The sequence below is a fragment of the Saccostrea echinata genome, unplaced genomic scaffold, assembly GCF_033153115.1.
Source record: "Saccostrea echinata isolate AGI-Se365-2 ecotype Australia unplaced genomic scaffold, CSIRO_AGI_Sech_v1 ptg000020l, whole genome shotgun sequence".
NCBI lineage: Eukaryota > Metazoa > Mollusca > Bivalvia > Ostreida > Ostreidae > Saccostrea > Saccostrea echinata.
The window spans coordinates 8060063-8075291 of record NW_026889769.1 but is presented as its reverse complement, the minus strand read 5'-3'; the positions used below and the strand labels follow the sequence as shown (position 1 = coordinate 8075291).

Sequence of the window (15229 nt, the reverse complement as noted above, 5' to 3'; positions counted from 1 at the left end):
TGCATGACCTATCAAGAAAATTCAAGATCATATAGATGGCAAAACTATTTTTATGCATATATAGAGTGTCTTTTTAAACAGTGATTTATCGGCATTTTTGAACAAAAATCGGGTTTTTTGAAAACTGAAAAAAGTGATGTTTGGACAAATATATTTTTCTAGAGTTTTGATATATCAAAAGGCACATTATAAATAACAAAATTCTACTGGAATAATTTCTGTTGCAATTTGTTTAAGGTTAGGGTGTTTTAGGACTAAATTGACTGGACTATATTTGAAATGAATTTTAAATGTGCTATTCAGAGTGCAAATGTCTAGAGTAACCTTAAATATTTTTTTTCAAAAATTCACTTCCGGTCGCGTGTTTTCCTGTCCTCAAAATGAGAAGTTGTCTGAGCTAGATCTCAAAAACAGGTTAAAGATTAAAACACCAAAATTTTAAGAGTAATGGACGTTGAGGGGTAGGTGAAACCATTTGGGTTCAACGTGTCAGTCGTCACTTCTGCTTGTCACAGGAAGTGATCAAAGAAATCAAAAATTTTAACTTTTCTTTTTTAAATTAAAACTTACATGACTTTATTGCATCTCTTTTGCTGTTTTGAAATATATTAGATTCCACCGGAAACAAAAACGTCAACTTCCGGTTTTAGGAGATAAACTACATTATTCTTATATTTAACTTTCTCATAAATATCACTTATCGATGAAGTACCTGAAATGATTTTATGTATGTTGTAGATACTGCAGATGTCTAGAGAACAGTCAGAGATTTTTATAAAAATCATTTCCGGTTGTGTGTTTACCTGTTCTCAAAATTAGAATTTAGTTCCACAATATTGTTCGGCAACAGCAAACGACTGAAGACTAAAACTTTCAGGACTGATATTCAGTCATCAGTTTATTTGAATCGTGAGAAAATCTTGCATCGCCGTTACTTCCGGTCGTGAAAGGAAGTGATGTAAAAAAGTGAATAGTTAATGGTTAGCATGTTGGATTTTCACGCTGACAATTAGAGTTAAATCTCCAGAGTGTCTGAATTTCTTTTATCACTTTTTCAGCTTGAATTTTCGTTTTTATTTTCAGATTCGAACGGAAGACCTCTCATTGCTCGCAATGAGTTTCTAGTTATTATTATTATTCTTATTCTTATTTTTTTGACTTTCTAATTTTGTGCACGCGATTTCTCGAAGACTATTGGATGGATTTACATGAAATTTTCAGGAAAAGTTTGTTGTAACATGAACTTGATCTATCTGAGAGATTTTTTGGAAATTTCCTTCCGGTGCCAAGTTACAGACCATTTTCTGATTTCAAAATGACATTTTGTCCGCGGATAATCTCAAGAACGACAAGAGATATCAATGTCAAACTTTCAGGGATTATAGTTCGTGATAGGTACTAGCCAGGTCGCTACTTTTCGTTCGTCGTCGGCACTTCCGGTCGCTTACAGAAGTGATCAAAGAAATCGTAAAATTTCAACTTTCCTTTTTTAAATCAATACTTACATCACATTATTGGATCTCTTTTGTAGTTTCGAAATATGTTGGTCCTACCGGAAACAAAAACGTCAACTTCCGGTTATAAGAGAAAAACTACATGTTTTGAGTATTTTTCTTTCCCATTAATATCTTTTGTAGATAAAGTATTTGAAATGAATTTTAGATATGTCATTCAGACTAAAAATGTCTAGAGTAACGTCAAATATCTTTGTAAAATTCACTTCCGGTCGCGTGTTTTCCTGTTCTCAAAATGAGAAGTTGTGTGAGCAAGATCTCGGAAACGGTAAGAGATTTTGACACCAAACTTTTATGAGCAACAGACCTTAGGATGTAGGCAAAACCATTTGGGTTAAGAGCGTCAGTCGTCACTTCCGGTCGTCACAGGAAGTGATCAAAGAAAACAGAAATTTCAACTTTTCTTTTTTTAATTAAAAATTGCATCACTTTATTGCATCTTTTTCGCAGATTCGAAAGATGTTCGTCCCACCGGAAACAAATTCGACAACTTCCGGTTAGAAGAGAAAAACTAAAGAATTTGAGTTTTTTAATTTCTCGTAAATATTCTTTATAGATAAAGTATTTGAAATGAATTTTAAATGTACTATTCAGAGTGCAAATGTCTAGAGTAACCTTAAATATTTTTTCAAAATTTCACTTCCGGTCGCGTGTTTTCCTGTCCTCAAAATGAGAAGTTGTCTGAGAGAGATCTCAAAAACAGGTAAAAGATTAAAACACCAAAATTTTAAGAGTAATGGACGTTGAGGGGTAGGAGAAACCATTTGGGTTAATCGCGTCAGTCGTCACTTCCGCTTCTCACAGGAAGTGATCAAAGAAATAAAAAAATTTAACTTTTCTTTTTGAAATTAAAACTTACATGACTTTACTGCATCTCTTTTGCTGTTTTGAAATACATGTATGTAAGATTCCATCGGAAACAAAAACGTCAACTTTCGGTTTTAGGAGATAAACTACGTTATTCTTATATTTAACTTTCTCATAAATATCGCTTATCGATAAAGTACCTGAAATGATTTTATGCATGTTGTAGATACTGCAAATGTCTAGAGAAAAGTCAGAGATTTTTATAAAATTCACTTCCGGTTGTGTGTTTACCTGTTCTCAAAATTAGAATTTAGTCCCACAATATTGTTCGGCAACAGTAAACGACTGAGGACTAAAACTTTCAGGACTGATATTCAGTCATCAGTTTATTTGAATCGTGAAAAAATCTTGCATCGCCGTTACTTCCGGTCGTGAAAGGAAGTGATGTAAAAAAGTGAATAGTTAATGGTTAGCACATTGGATTTTCACGCTGACGATTAGGGTTAAATCTCCAGAGTGTCTGAATTTCTGTTATTACTTTTTCAGCTTGAATTTTCGTTTTTATTTTGAGAATCGGACGGAAGACCTCTCATTGCTCGCAATGAGTTTCTAGTTTATTTTACATTTGTGTACCTGAATAAATTCCCATTTAAAAATTTCTAGTAACTTCAGACTTCAGCTGCATCAGTGTTAAATAAAACAGCACATTGAAGAAATGTGCCCAAAAAAAATCTTCAATATGACCATAAAAAATTTCTTGTAGAATAGCCTTTTTAATATGGCAAAATCTTTCAATACAATCATCGTCACCATAAAACATTTCTGGAACATCAAAACAGTTCAAAATATCAAAATATTCTACCAAAAATCCATGGAAACGATATCAAGCTGGGTTTAAACCACCCCTATACCAGGTTCAGAATTTACCGTAATTCTGAGCTGTACTCAGCCAAGCCTTACCTGTGTGCAATGTGTAAACTTGGATTTAAACCTGGAATCATTGATCGGAGGTTTAAATCCGAGATACGCAACCGGCCAAAAGAGAATGTTTCTGATAAATTTCCTCCCTGATTTACTGCTGATGTAATATTTGAATAAAACAAACAAACCTGTTTCCTTATAGACTTTCCAAAATTAAAGAAACTGAGTGATTTTTTAATAAAAGACCAAGAAACGGAATCAAATGCCTTTTCAAAGTCCACAAGAAGAAGGAGACCAGGGATTTTTTTTTTTAATTTAATGACTGGTTATAAAATGCAATTCACATTTTGTACAGATGTACCAACTGGCAGTTCTGGATTCAATGTCTCAAACCTATATGAACCCAAAATGACTAAGCCAATAAATAGAAAAAAAAACCTGTAAAATGCAGAAAAATTATTCAATCGCAATGAAAATACCAGGTGCACATCTTTATATGGTGAATAAGGAGTGTACAAGATTTCAGACAAATCCAAGCAATAGTCCTGTCTACAGACAGATGGACATGCTGATTCCAATATACCCCCCAAACTTTGTTTGGGGGGTATAATAATTAACTGTAGAAATATCGAAAGGTGAAGCTTACCCCAATATTGCACATGACATTGTTTAACACAATCGTGAAACGCTGTATGTTTACATTTTCTGAGTGTGGGAAGAACAACTGATGTCATATGAAAGCCTTTGCAAGCAACTTGACTTAAATACAAAATCATCCAAGCAAAAATTTTGATTGTATTTCCTCTTTCTTTTAATATCTCAAAATGGGCTGAAAACCACCTGTTTCATATAATTAAGTTGACCATGTAATCAACATGTACTTGATCTTGCTTCACTAACAGATTATTTATGTCATCATTGACTTGTTAGATGTGCAGTGTACCGGAAACAAGGGATTGTATCAATCTTTTTCACAATTTGTAAATATTGATATGAATGTTAACTTTGAAATATTTTCATTTATGATGATGAAGCACAACAATTTGTACAAAAATACTACTGGTGAGTTAAATAATGTTTTTAGCATGTTTATTAATAGGGTTTATGGCTTAATCAATTGTGTCACGTGTCCTGTATCCCCTTTAATATATTATTTCAAGCTCACCTTCACACGATCCATTTCTTACAATCACTTTATCAATGGCTATATCACCTGTGAAGCTGGAACCCGACATTGCTTCTATGAAAATCTGAAATACAGTCAAACCTGTAGTAAGCAAACTACCAGAGGAGGTGCTGCTACACACACAAACTGGTTTTATTAATATTTTTTTTAAGTGTAAATTTTATTTTTTGAGAAATATCCAAATTTGCTTTAACTGTGTTTCTCACTTTCACCAAATCTTTAAGGATAACTAAAGGCCCACTGGACATAATGCTCACCTGCAATGATTTTTCTACACCCAATTAAGGTTCAAACATAGGCCTTTCCCCCAGCAAAAATTCCTGATTTTTCCCAATTTGAGTTGTTTTTCCCCCAAGAAAATTAAGTGAAATTTGTGATGTTTTTATTTACTTGATTTTTTTCAAATTTTATCTGGAATTGAACACAATTAATCTCTGTCATTTGGATTCATAAATGCCTGAAAAACAGGTGTTGCATCTACAAGACCAAGACAAACACATGGTATGGGGGAAAAACAACAGGTAATCTGAAACTTTGTTGCATAATGCAAAATAATATGTAAAGACTTTGCAAGAGGGATACAACTGGATTGACCAAAATATCTGCACTATCTGAGGTTGCTTGCATATTTACAGTGTAAATGACTAAATTTTGGAACTGCTGTTCTTCAAAGGAAGATTTTTGAAGATTGTTCCCATATATTTAATTCCTTATTATGGTCCTATCCTATGTCTCCTAAGGCCCTGATTTGAACAAACTTAAATCTTCACTAACTAAGGATGCTTGCATATCAATTTCACTATTAAGGGTCCTGCTTTCCTTGAAGGAAGATTTTCAAAGATTTTTACCCCTATATATTTTTGATCTCCTATTGGGACCCCATCCTATCCCCACGCGGCCATGATATAAACAAATTTGAATCTGCATTACCTGAGGATGCTTCCATATTCTAAAGACTTATCATAGCCTAGTTGTTACGGAATTTTTTTTTCAAAGATGTTTCCTTTATTCCCAGGTAAAACTTTGTTCCCCCATTTTGGCCCTACCCTTTATACCTGTGGGGGCCAAGATCTGAACATATTTGAATCTGCAATACCTGAGGATGCTTGCATATAATATAACTCACCATTTGTTTCAGGTGAGTTAAAAAGAGAGGATTTACTAATGGATTAATAGAAGTGTCATTTTATGCCCCGATAGGAAATTTTCCCAAAATTTTGTGGGGGGGGGGGGGGGGGGGGAATAGCTGGAAATGATTCAACTATCCTTAGGTTACTTATCTTTCAGCTTTACTGCAAGTTGCACATAAACTAACTTCAGCTACGCAGGTGAGTTAAGGCTAGGTATAGCCATTTCTATGCAAATAATCTAATTAAAATGCCTAAGGACTATATCTATTATACAGAGAAAATTAAATCTTATTGTCTAATACATACTTGATACCCATGATGTGAGATAGCCAGTACAAATTATGACGTCATATTATGACGTCATTGTTCTTTACTACACAAGATTATAATGGATCTCAACAACAAAGCTTCGGCGCAAGGGCATGCTCTATTTTATTTAACTGAAACAAGGTATATTTAGAAGCAAAATATTCCAAAGTTTGCTGGTATTGCTGCACAAATATCAACAGCTCAGCTGTATAATTTCTATTTGTAAAGTTTTAAGTTGAAAAAGGGTAAAAATGTACAGTCCGGTATAAGTTTCCTCAAATTCTGATCAAATGAGAAAATGCCTAGGATTTGTGCAGCAGTTTTATTAATCTATAGAATATTCTTCTTAGCATTATACATTTTTAATGTAGAAATAGGGTAATCCCTTGCGCCGAAACTGTTTTGTTGATGTGTTTTATTACCTCCAGTAGGTAAGACCAGTGACATCATAATATTACGTCATAGTGTGTACTGGCTATAACATATCATTGGTACTAAGTATGCATAAGAAAATAAATCAACACTTTCTCTGAATAATAAATATACCTCTTACGCTTTTTTATCAGCTCATTTGCATAGAAACGCCTATACCTAGCCTTAACTTACATATGTATCCCCCACTCTGTTTTGGAATGATGCCAACTACATGAGTTGGAAAACAAAAGGCCCATGGGCCACAATGCTCACCTGAGTAACTTTGGTCCTGCTGTTCTTCACCAGATTTTCCCTCTTGTAATATTTACTGTGGCCCCACCCTATCCCCTGGGGTCATGATTTGAACAATATAGAATCTATACTACCTCAGGAAGCTTCCAAATAAGTTTCAGCTTTTCTGGCTCAGGGGTTCTTGAGAAGAAGATATTTTTAAATATTTTTCCATTGAATTTCAATATAAAACTTGGGATTCCCTATTGTGGCTCTACCCTACCCTGGGGTCAGGATTTGAACAATTTAGAATCTACACTACCCAAGGAACAATTTAGAATCTACACTATCCCAGGATGCTTCAACATAAGTTTCAGCTTTTCTGGCAAAGTGGTTCTTGAGAAGAAGATTTTTAAAGAATTTTCCTATATATTTCAATGTAAAACTTTTATTCCATATTGTGGCCCCATCCAACCCCCTGAGGTCATGATTTGAACAATTTAGAATCTACACTACCCCAGAATGCTTTCACATAAGTTTCAGCTATTCTGGCCCAGTGGTTCTTGAGAAGAAGATTTTTTTATGACCCCACCCTAATTTTGTCTTTACTTGATTTTCTCCCCTTTTATGGGGGCTTGGCCCTTCATTTTAATAATTTTAACTCCCCTTTGCCCAAAGATGCTTTGTACTAACTTTGGTTAAAATTGGCCCAGTGGTTCTAGAGAAGAAGTTGAAAATGTGAAAAGCTTACAAACGGATGGATGGACAAAAAGACGGATGGACTATGGACAACAGGTGATCAGAAAATCTCACTTGAGCTTTCAGCTCAGGTGAGTAAAAAAAAAAAACTAACAAAATTTTTTACACGAAATTATGACACTTCTGTATCAGCCTTAATATCTGACTTTGTTGCAATTGGTTTTTGTGCAACTTACAAGCAATTGAAATATTTCCAGCTTAAGTTTCTCAGAATACTCTTGAGCTTCTCTGAGAATTCAGTATACAACAAACCTTTAATGAAGAGCTTCTGGGCAAGTTCACGGCAGCTTGGTGCCACATATTTCCTTGGTTGCCATACCGCCACCAAATTCCCTGATTGTCAAAGCCATTAGTGGAAACGTTGATGTTTAGTGTGTTTATTGTAGCACCATACATGTGATATTGAAAGTAAAGACATGCTCCATCACCTAGAAATGAAAAAAAGGTACTTTTTCTTTAATTTACTTGCTTTATTAATTTGCATTACAGTATATACTTGCCTATAAGTCTGCTTGCTTACTAGTCAGTTATATACTGAAACGCAAAAGAAACGCAACAACCTATTTTAGGGGGAAATATTATATATAGGATATAATTTTGTATCTAAAAAGTAAGGATATCTTCAACTTTGTAAATATCGGTAATTTAACGGTTGAATGATTTTCATACCATTACCGGAAGTTAAGTTTGAGTCAGCTTAATAGAAATCAAAAATTGCATGTTTAACAAAACATTTGGCAATAATATGGGGGTTTAATGGTTTGCATCTGTTCATCATTAGTAATGCAGCAATATTCCGAAAAATAAATTATCCTTTCTTTTCCGTAAGCTATGCCAAGGCTTCCTGAAAATGACTTAAGTACGCATTTCCAATGCTCTAGCTGGAAAATCTCAAAAGAAAGGTGATGGAGAGTTGCAGATGCAAATATGCAATACATCACGCCTCAAGAGGCTCTTACATATCATTAGCATGAATGACAGTCCTTGGACCGGAAGTCCAAGGGTACTACACTGTGCTAGGCTAGAGGAAATTCGACCTCGTCATCTTAAAAACAGGCATTTAAAAATGACAAAGAATATTTCTTTCGCTCAGATTTCGAGATTGATGAACCTATTGCATCGTAGAAATCAAGCTGCAATTGTTGTGCATGGCAGTCTTGCACGCTGTTATTGAATGGCCTGGATGGGAGTTGTTTTAACAGTCAAGAGTTATTTTCTAAAGTTAAAAGATAATCATTTAACACTTTTATCAAATCTCCAATGTTTTTAAATCGAGTTTAACCTTACTGTATTCATTTTTGAAAATCATTAAATAAAAAATTCAAATATTTGTAGATTACTGCTTGTTGCGTTTCTTTTGCGTTTCAGTATATTTTTTCACATTATTTGCCATTGACTCAGCCATTGACTCGACCAATATGTAAGTCTTAAGTTTTTTTTAGATTAATATTTTATTGTACCCCCCTCCCCCCTTTCACTGAAAGTGGGGGATATTAATTTTAGTATTAAAGCAATATGAGCTGCAACTTTGATGTCAGAAATTTTTGTTGCAAAATTGTAATTAACTGTTTCAATGACAAAAAAAAAAGAACGTATATAGACTTCTGTTGTTCATATTGGTGATAGCTTTGATTGAAGCAAAATTACATTATTGTCGTCCTGTACAATATTGATTTCTTATATAATACTATATAATTGATTGTACAGAATCCTTTATTCTGAAACAATTTGATACTTTATTTCTGTCCAATTGATCAAAAAAGTTTTAAATTACATACAAATTTATCATAATAAATACATTTTAACAGCAAAATAAAATTCTCAAAAATGCAGCTCATATTGCTTTACTATTATTATTCAATATTAATTTCAGTCTGTCTGTTCATCCATCCATCTGTCCATCTGTATTTCTGTCTGTAACACTTTCGTTTCCGCGCAATATCTCGAGAACCCTTTGAGCTTTGGCAATGAAATTTTACAAAGCAACTCCCTATGGCCTAAAAAAGAACCCTATTGATTTTGAGGTCAAAAGGTCAAAGGTCAAGGCCATAAATTCATAAATTATGTCTGCTTAACACTTTCGTTTCTGCACGATATCTTGAGAAGCCTTTGAGCCTTTGCAATGAAATTTTAAATAACAACTCCTTGTGGGTTAAGAAGACCCCTATTGATTTTGAGGTCAAAAGGTCAAAGTTCAAGGTTGTCTGTCTGTGTGTAACACTTTAGTTTCCGGGCAATATCTCAAGAAGCTTTTGTGCTTTTGCAATAATTCATACCATAACTCCCTGTGGCCTCTCTCTCCCCTCTCAAAGTGTCCCGCCCCGTTATTTTTTTTAAAAGTTGCTTGGCACTTTTAGCACAGGGGCATATGGAGAGTTATTGCATATAATACAGGTTGTCGGCGGACTTTATATTAATTTAGTAAAGGCTAAATTAGGCACCATGTATTGTGTAAAATTTTGACAATATGGAACGTGAATATAAACATTATATGTGACCTAATGTTTGCATTTAATTTGATGTACAATCAAGTGCCTCATTGTTCTAGGGGTATAATTCTAACTTAGCAAGTGAGAGGTCCTGGTTTAAATCCCGGACGGTCACGATGTTTTTTTTTTTTGATTTACTAAATAATAGTATTCAACGTATGAAATGAAAAAGTTATGATGTCTGGCGTGTATAAACTTCTCATAAAATCATTATTACAGTGTGATAAATATTCTAGTATATAAAAAGAATCTTCTATACAGTGACACACATATCAAAGAATAACAATCAAATCTTTATATCCATATTGACATTTTTTATCTGCTTCAATATACATGTATACATTTAATAATTCTGCAAATCCAGCCAGAAGGGTCCGACCCCCTCCCCAATGCACATGGTCTTCTTTTTTCCCTAAGCAGGGGATACAAATTCTGTGAATTAGCTTGTTACCTGTGATTCAAAGTATGTTTTGGGGTATGACATAGATATATGATTTTTATTAACATTTTGAACCAATACCTATAATAGGTATATTCTGCGGTTGGAAATTTTTGTAATTTGACCCTTGAAAGGTAGCAAATTAATTTCTGTGTTTTCAATTTCTGCGGTTGCATTATACTGCAAAAATTTATTTACCAGATATGATCACCAAATTCTAAGGATTTGGCAGAACACTGCCATGTTTACGTTTTATAAATTCATTTCAAGATATATTGATCAAAGGTGCAAGAGAACTGATACTAAGCACTACTATCTTGTAGTTTGTCTTCATATATTATTTTCAAATCCTTTTTATGACATACATCTGTAAGCATAATTCTTTCATTTTAAAATATGCAGTAAGAAGTTATGAAATAATATTAAACCAGGTGGACTAACATATGTACCATTTATCAGACTTGCATTTAAGGAATGAATTTAATAGCTACCCAATTTATACAGTATAAAGTGGGTTGGGGCAGTTTACGCTTTATAAACCAAGAAGCGGTTTATAAAAAAGCGTAAACTGTTCCAACCCACTTTATACTGTATAAATTAGGTAGCCATTAATTTCATTCCTTATAATTTAATTTTCATTCATTTAGTGTAATAAGAGAGATGGTTGCCCTTAAGAAAATGACTTTAAATTGTACAAAATTTAAATGTAACGTCAGGCGGATCGATACGTTTTTGACGCAAGTCATTGTGACGAAGGCAACCCAATTTATACGATATAAGGTAAATTTTTTATCCAATCAAATGGCGCATTACAATCAGAATTAAATTATTTAAAAATCTCAATTAATATTGAAGTATTTTGCGATTGTAATTTTTGCAGATTTGTCCTTTCATTAAAAGTTTGAAAATCGCAGAAAATTCCCATCATACGGTATACAAGATTATATAAGATTGTTAGAATCTGTAAAGTGTTTTATGCATACATGTATGGCAACCTTAGATCTAATATTCTTGCATTAGATTAAGTTCTGACCTTCATAAATGATTATCCTTTGAGTTGACACAAAATCATATTTCCTCTTTCAGAAAAATACCCAATTTTCGAGTACTCCCTTATAAGTCTGACATAGAGTTTTGGACCAAAAATTTAACTCCTAAAAATCTGACTTATAGGTGAGTTTATATGGTTTTTAAATCTTACAGGAAAACATCAGAGTTTTGGATGTTTGCCTGACCAGTAGTTTTATACATACCTGTATCTATATACTTTGAGTATAAAACAGCATTGTCTTGGTTTATCCTGGGTGATGATGTCTCAATATAAAGATAATAGGACCCTTCAGCAGCACTTGATGGACCTGTAGAAGTACTTGATGTGGATCCCATCCTACGGGTCCAATCAAACCGATCACTGGTGGACTGAGAGAGGCCGCAGCGTGAATCGTAGGTCCAGGATGATGATTCAAAATCACAATATATTAAATTAGATTCATCTGTTAAAAAATTATTCAAAGAATAAACGATCTTCATAATTCTCAAACATGGAATTGACAACATTACATGTAAACTACTTTACAATGCTAAATTTATTTTCATTCAATCTCTCTCCCCCCCACTCTCTACGCATTTTGACAAATTTTTCTTTGTTAAATCTAGTAACTTACTTATTATGGACCAGAAATAAATTTCATATTTTTGGCCAGTGACCTTGAACTTGCCCAAATGACATTGGGTCAAGATCACGATGCATTCACAGGCTATAATCTTTGTGTCAAATATGAACATTGGGGGAGGGGGTGGAGGGGGTGTCATTCGAATAATTTAAAATGTATACTACATAGAAATCTTTCACATGTTTCCTTTCTGACCAAGTATTTCTTCAGAGGTAGATTTTTAAAGATCTCCTCTTGTGACCCTTTCCAGGGTTATGATTTAAATACCTTGAATCTATATTACATGTTTATAAAAACAAATCATGACAATGCTTTTCTTGAGAAGAGGATTTTTAAAAACTGTCTCCTATATGTATGAATTTATCCCCCATTGTTGTCCTACCCTAACCCCCGGAGACAATGATTTGAGCAAATCTGAATCTACACTACCTGAGGATGCTTGCATATAAAACGTATGTACCCCTTCTGTTTCTGAGAGCATTTTTAAAGATTTTTACCTTTATACATTCAAAACTTATCTCCTATTGTGACCCAACCCTCAGGACCATGATTTGAGCAAATTTTAATCTACACTATGCCAGGAGGCATTCACATAACTTTCATCTTTTCTGATTCAGTTGTTCTTCAGAAAATTTTAAGACACCCATTCTATTTTTGCCTTTACTTGATTAGCTCCCCTTTCAAGAGGTGTAACTCTTCATTTGAACTTCTATGCCAAATGTGAATCATGTGAGCCAAATGTGAATCAGATGAGCTAATATATAAATAATCCCAACAAAATAATTGTCTTCTTGTTCATCTTATACAAGGTTTAGCACTGTTTACTGTAAGGGAATAGATAGCTCAATTTAGTCAATTGCTTAAAAAGCTATCAATAGAACAAGTCTTTTAGCACCTAGGTTCAAATCCCACCCCCATCCCCTTTCAAAGAAACATTTGATATTTACATTGCAAGGGTATGTCTTTATGGCAGACTTTGCAAGTTAGCGATTTATCAGCCAATCAAGAAATTTGGATTTTTTAACATCTTGTTAAAATAAATGAACTTTGGAGCAAGAAAGTAACATTTATTCTTTAATATACTGTCAAACCTACATTTATCTCAAATTTGATGGAAAGAAAAAACAAGAGGCCCATGGGCCACAATGCTCACCTGCGTCAATATGGCCCTGCTGTTCTTCGTCAGCAGATTTCTTCTCCTATATATATGTATTCATATGTAAATCTTTGATCGCCTGTTCTAGGCATACCCTACCCCCAGGTGCCATGTTTTGAATAAAATTGAATCTTAACTTTTTGAGGATGCATCTATATTCATATAACTACCGGTAATCATGGGTTTGCTGTTCTTGAAAAAGGAATTTTAAAAATGTCTGCCACCCTACCCGGGGGGGGGGGGGGTGTCATGATTTGAACAAACTTGAATCTACACTTCCTGAGGATGCTTCCATATCAATGTGACTAATCATGGCTTTGTTGTTCTTGAGAAGAAGATTTTTAAAGATGTTTCCTATAAATGTTCTTTTGTATAACTTTCATCCCCCATTATAGCCCAACCCTACTACTGGAGGATGCCTTGAACAAACTTGAATCTACAATACCTGGGGATGTTTCCATATCAATATAATTAATCATGGCTTTCCTGTTCTTGAAAAGATTTTTAGAAATTTTTCCTATACATTCCTATGTAAAACTTTGATCCCCCATTGTGGCCTACCCTACCCTCATGATTTGAAAAAACTTGAATCTACACTACCTAAGGTTGATTCCATATCAGTATGACTAATTGTGGCTTTGTTGTTCTTGAGAAGAAGATTTTTAAAGATTTTTTTTAATATTTCTATGAAAAACTTTGATCCCCCATTGTGGCCCCACCCTACTCCCGGGGGTCATGATTTGAACAAACTTGAATCTACACTACATGTACCTGAGGTTGATTCCATATCAATATGACTAATCTTGGCTTTGTTGATCTTTTGAATTTGAATCTACACTATGCAATGAAGGTTTCACATAAGTTTCAACTTTTCTGGCCCAATAGTTTTTGAGAAGATTTTTAAAAGATGACATCAAATTTTCGCCAATTCTTAATTATCTCCCCTTGGAAGAGGGTGTGGCCCTTCATTTGAATAAACTTGAATCCCCTTCACCCAAGGATGCATTGTGGCAAGTTTGGTTGAAATTGGCCCGGTGGGTCTGGAGAAGAAGTCGAAAATGTGAAAAGTTTACAGACAGACAGACGGACAGCTAGATGGACTACAGACAAAATGTGATCAGAAAAGCTCACTTGAGCTTTCAGCTCAGGTGAGCTAAAAATTGGAGACATCCCAAAATTTGAGATAATGAAGTTAAAATATATAAAGAAATAGTAGTTTGGACTTCCAACTAACTTTGACATATCCATGATATCTGAGATATGACTGAGATATGAAAGTTCAACTGTAGACACTATAGATCATCACATCAAGTAAGCTGTGATACCTTGCACCACTTCCAACATTTTTAACATTACCTATTGTTGGATATATAGTTGTTTGGTAGTTTATCGTTTGATTAGGTGAAGGTGTTGGTGTCCACCATGGGTATGAAGTTGTTTGATTAGGTGCTGGGCTTTGTGTCCACCATGGGTAAACAGTTGTTCCATTAGGTGAAGGTGTTGGTCTCCATGGGTATGTGGTTGTTTGATTAAGTGCAGGTGTTGTCCACCATGGGTATGAAGTTGTTTGATTAGGTGCTGGGCTTTGTGTCCACCATGGGTAAACAGTTGTTCCATTAGGTGAAGGTGTTGGTCTCCATGGGTATGTTTGATTAAGTGCAGGTGTTGTCCACCATGGGTATGAAGTTGTTTGATTAGGTGCTGGGCTTTGTGTCCACCATGGGTATATAGTTGTTTGATTAGGTGCAGGGGTTGGAGTTCCCCATGGGTATGAAGTTGTTTGATGTTTTGTTGTCTCATTGACTGCAAGATTTTAAATGATTTTCAAGTAAAGAATCTGATGAACATGCAAAGTAGCAGCAATGTTTTTTATGCGAAGAAGACAGATTCAGATATACGTACATGAGCAACTGAAGTACATTACTGTTGCATTTGATGATGAGGGCACTAACGCTTCAAATTCTGGCAAGTATTTGTACAGCATACACGTATCATTTTGATAGAAGTGCACCGCAATAACACAGGACCAGTTCTCATTCCTACAGATTTTCTCACAATCGTCTTCGGAAGAATTTTCATATGTATTATTTGGGGTGGCTGCCAGTTCAAAACTGTAATACTTTGACATAAAGCAGCTCATATTTAGTCGAGGAGGCTGCATTGTTGATGTCCAATATCTAGATGTTGTTGTGGATAAAATT

The 15229-nt window shown here is 34.4% G+C and overlaps 1 long non-coding RNA gene across 1 annotated transcript; it reads right to left on the bottom strand.

The window, feature by feature from the left end:
• Positions 1–4451: 4451 nt before the first annotated feature.
• On the bottom strand, positions 4452–11494 carry LOC133190026 (uncharacterized). Its single transcript, XR_009721551.1, has 3 exons — positions 11453–11494; positions 7524–7699; positions 4452–4492 (listed from the first exon to the last, which is right to left on the bottom strand). It is a non-coding gene; the product is annotated as an uncharacterized LOC133190026 (long non-coding RNA).
• Between the last annotated feature and the right edge of the window lie 3735 nt (positions 11495–15229).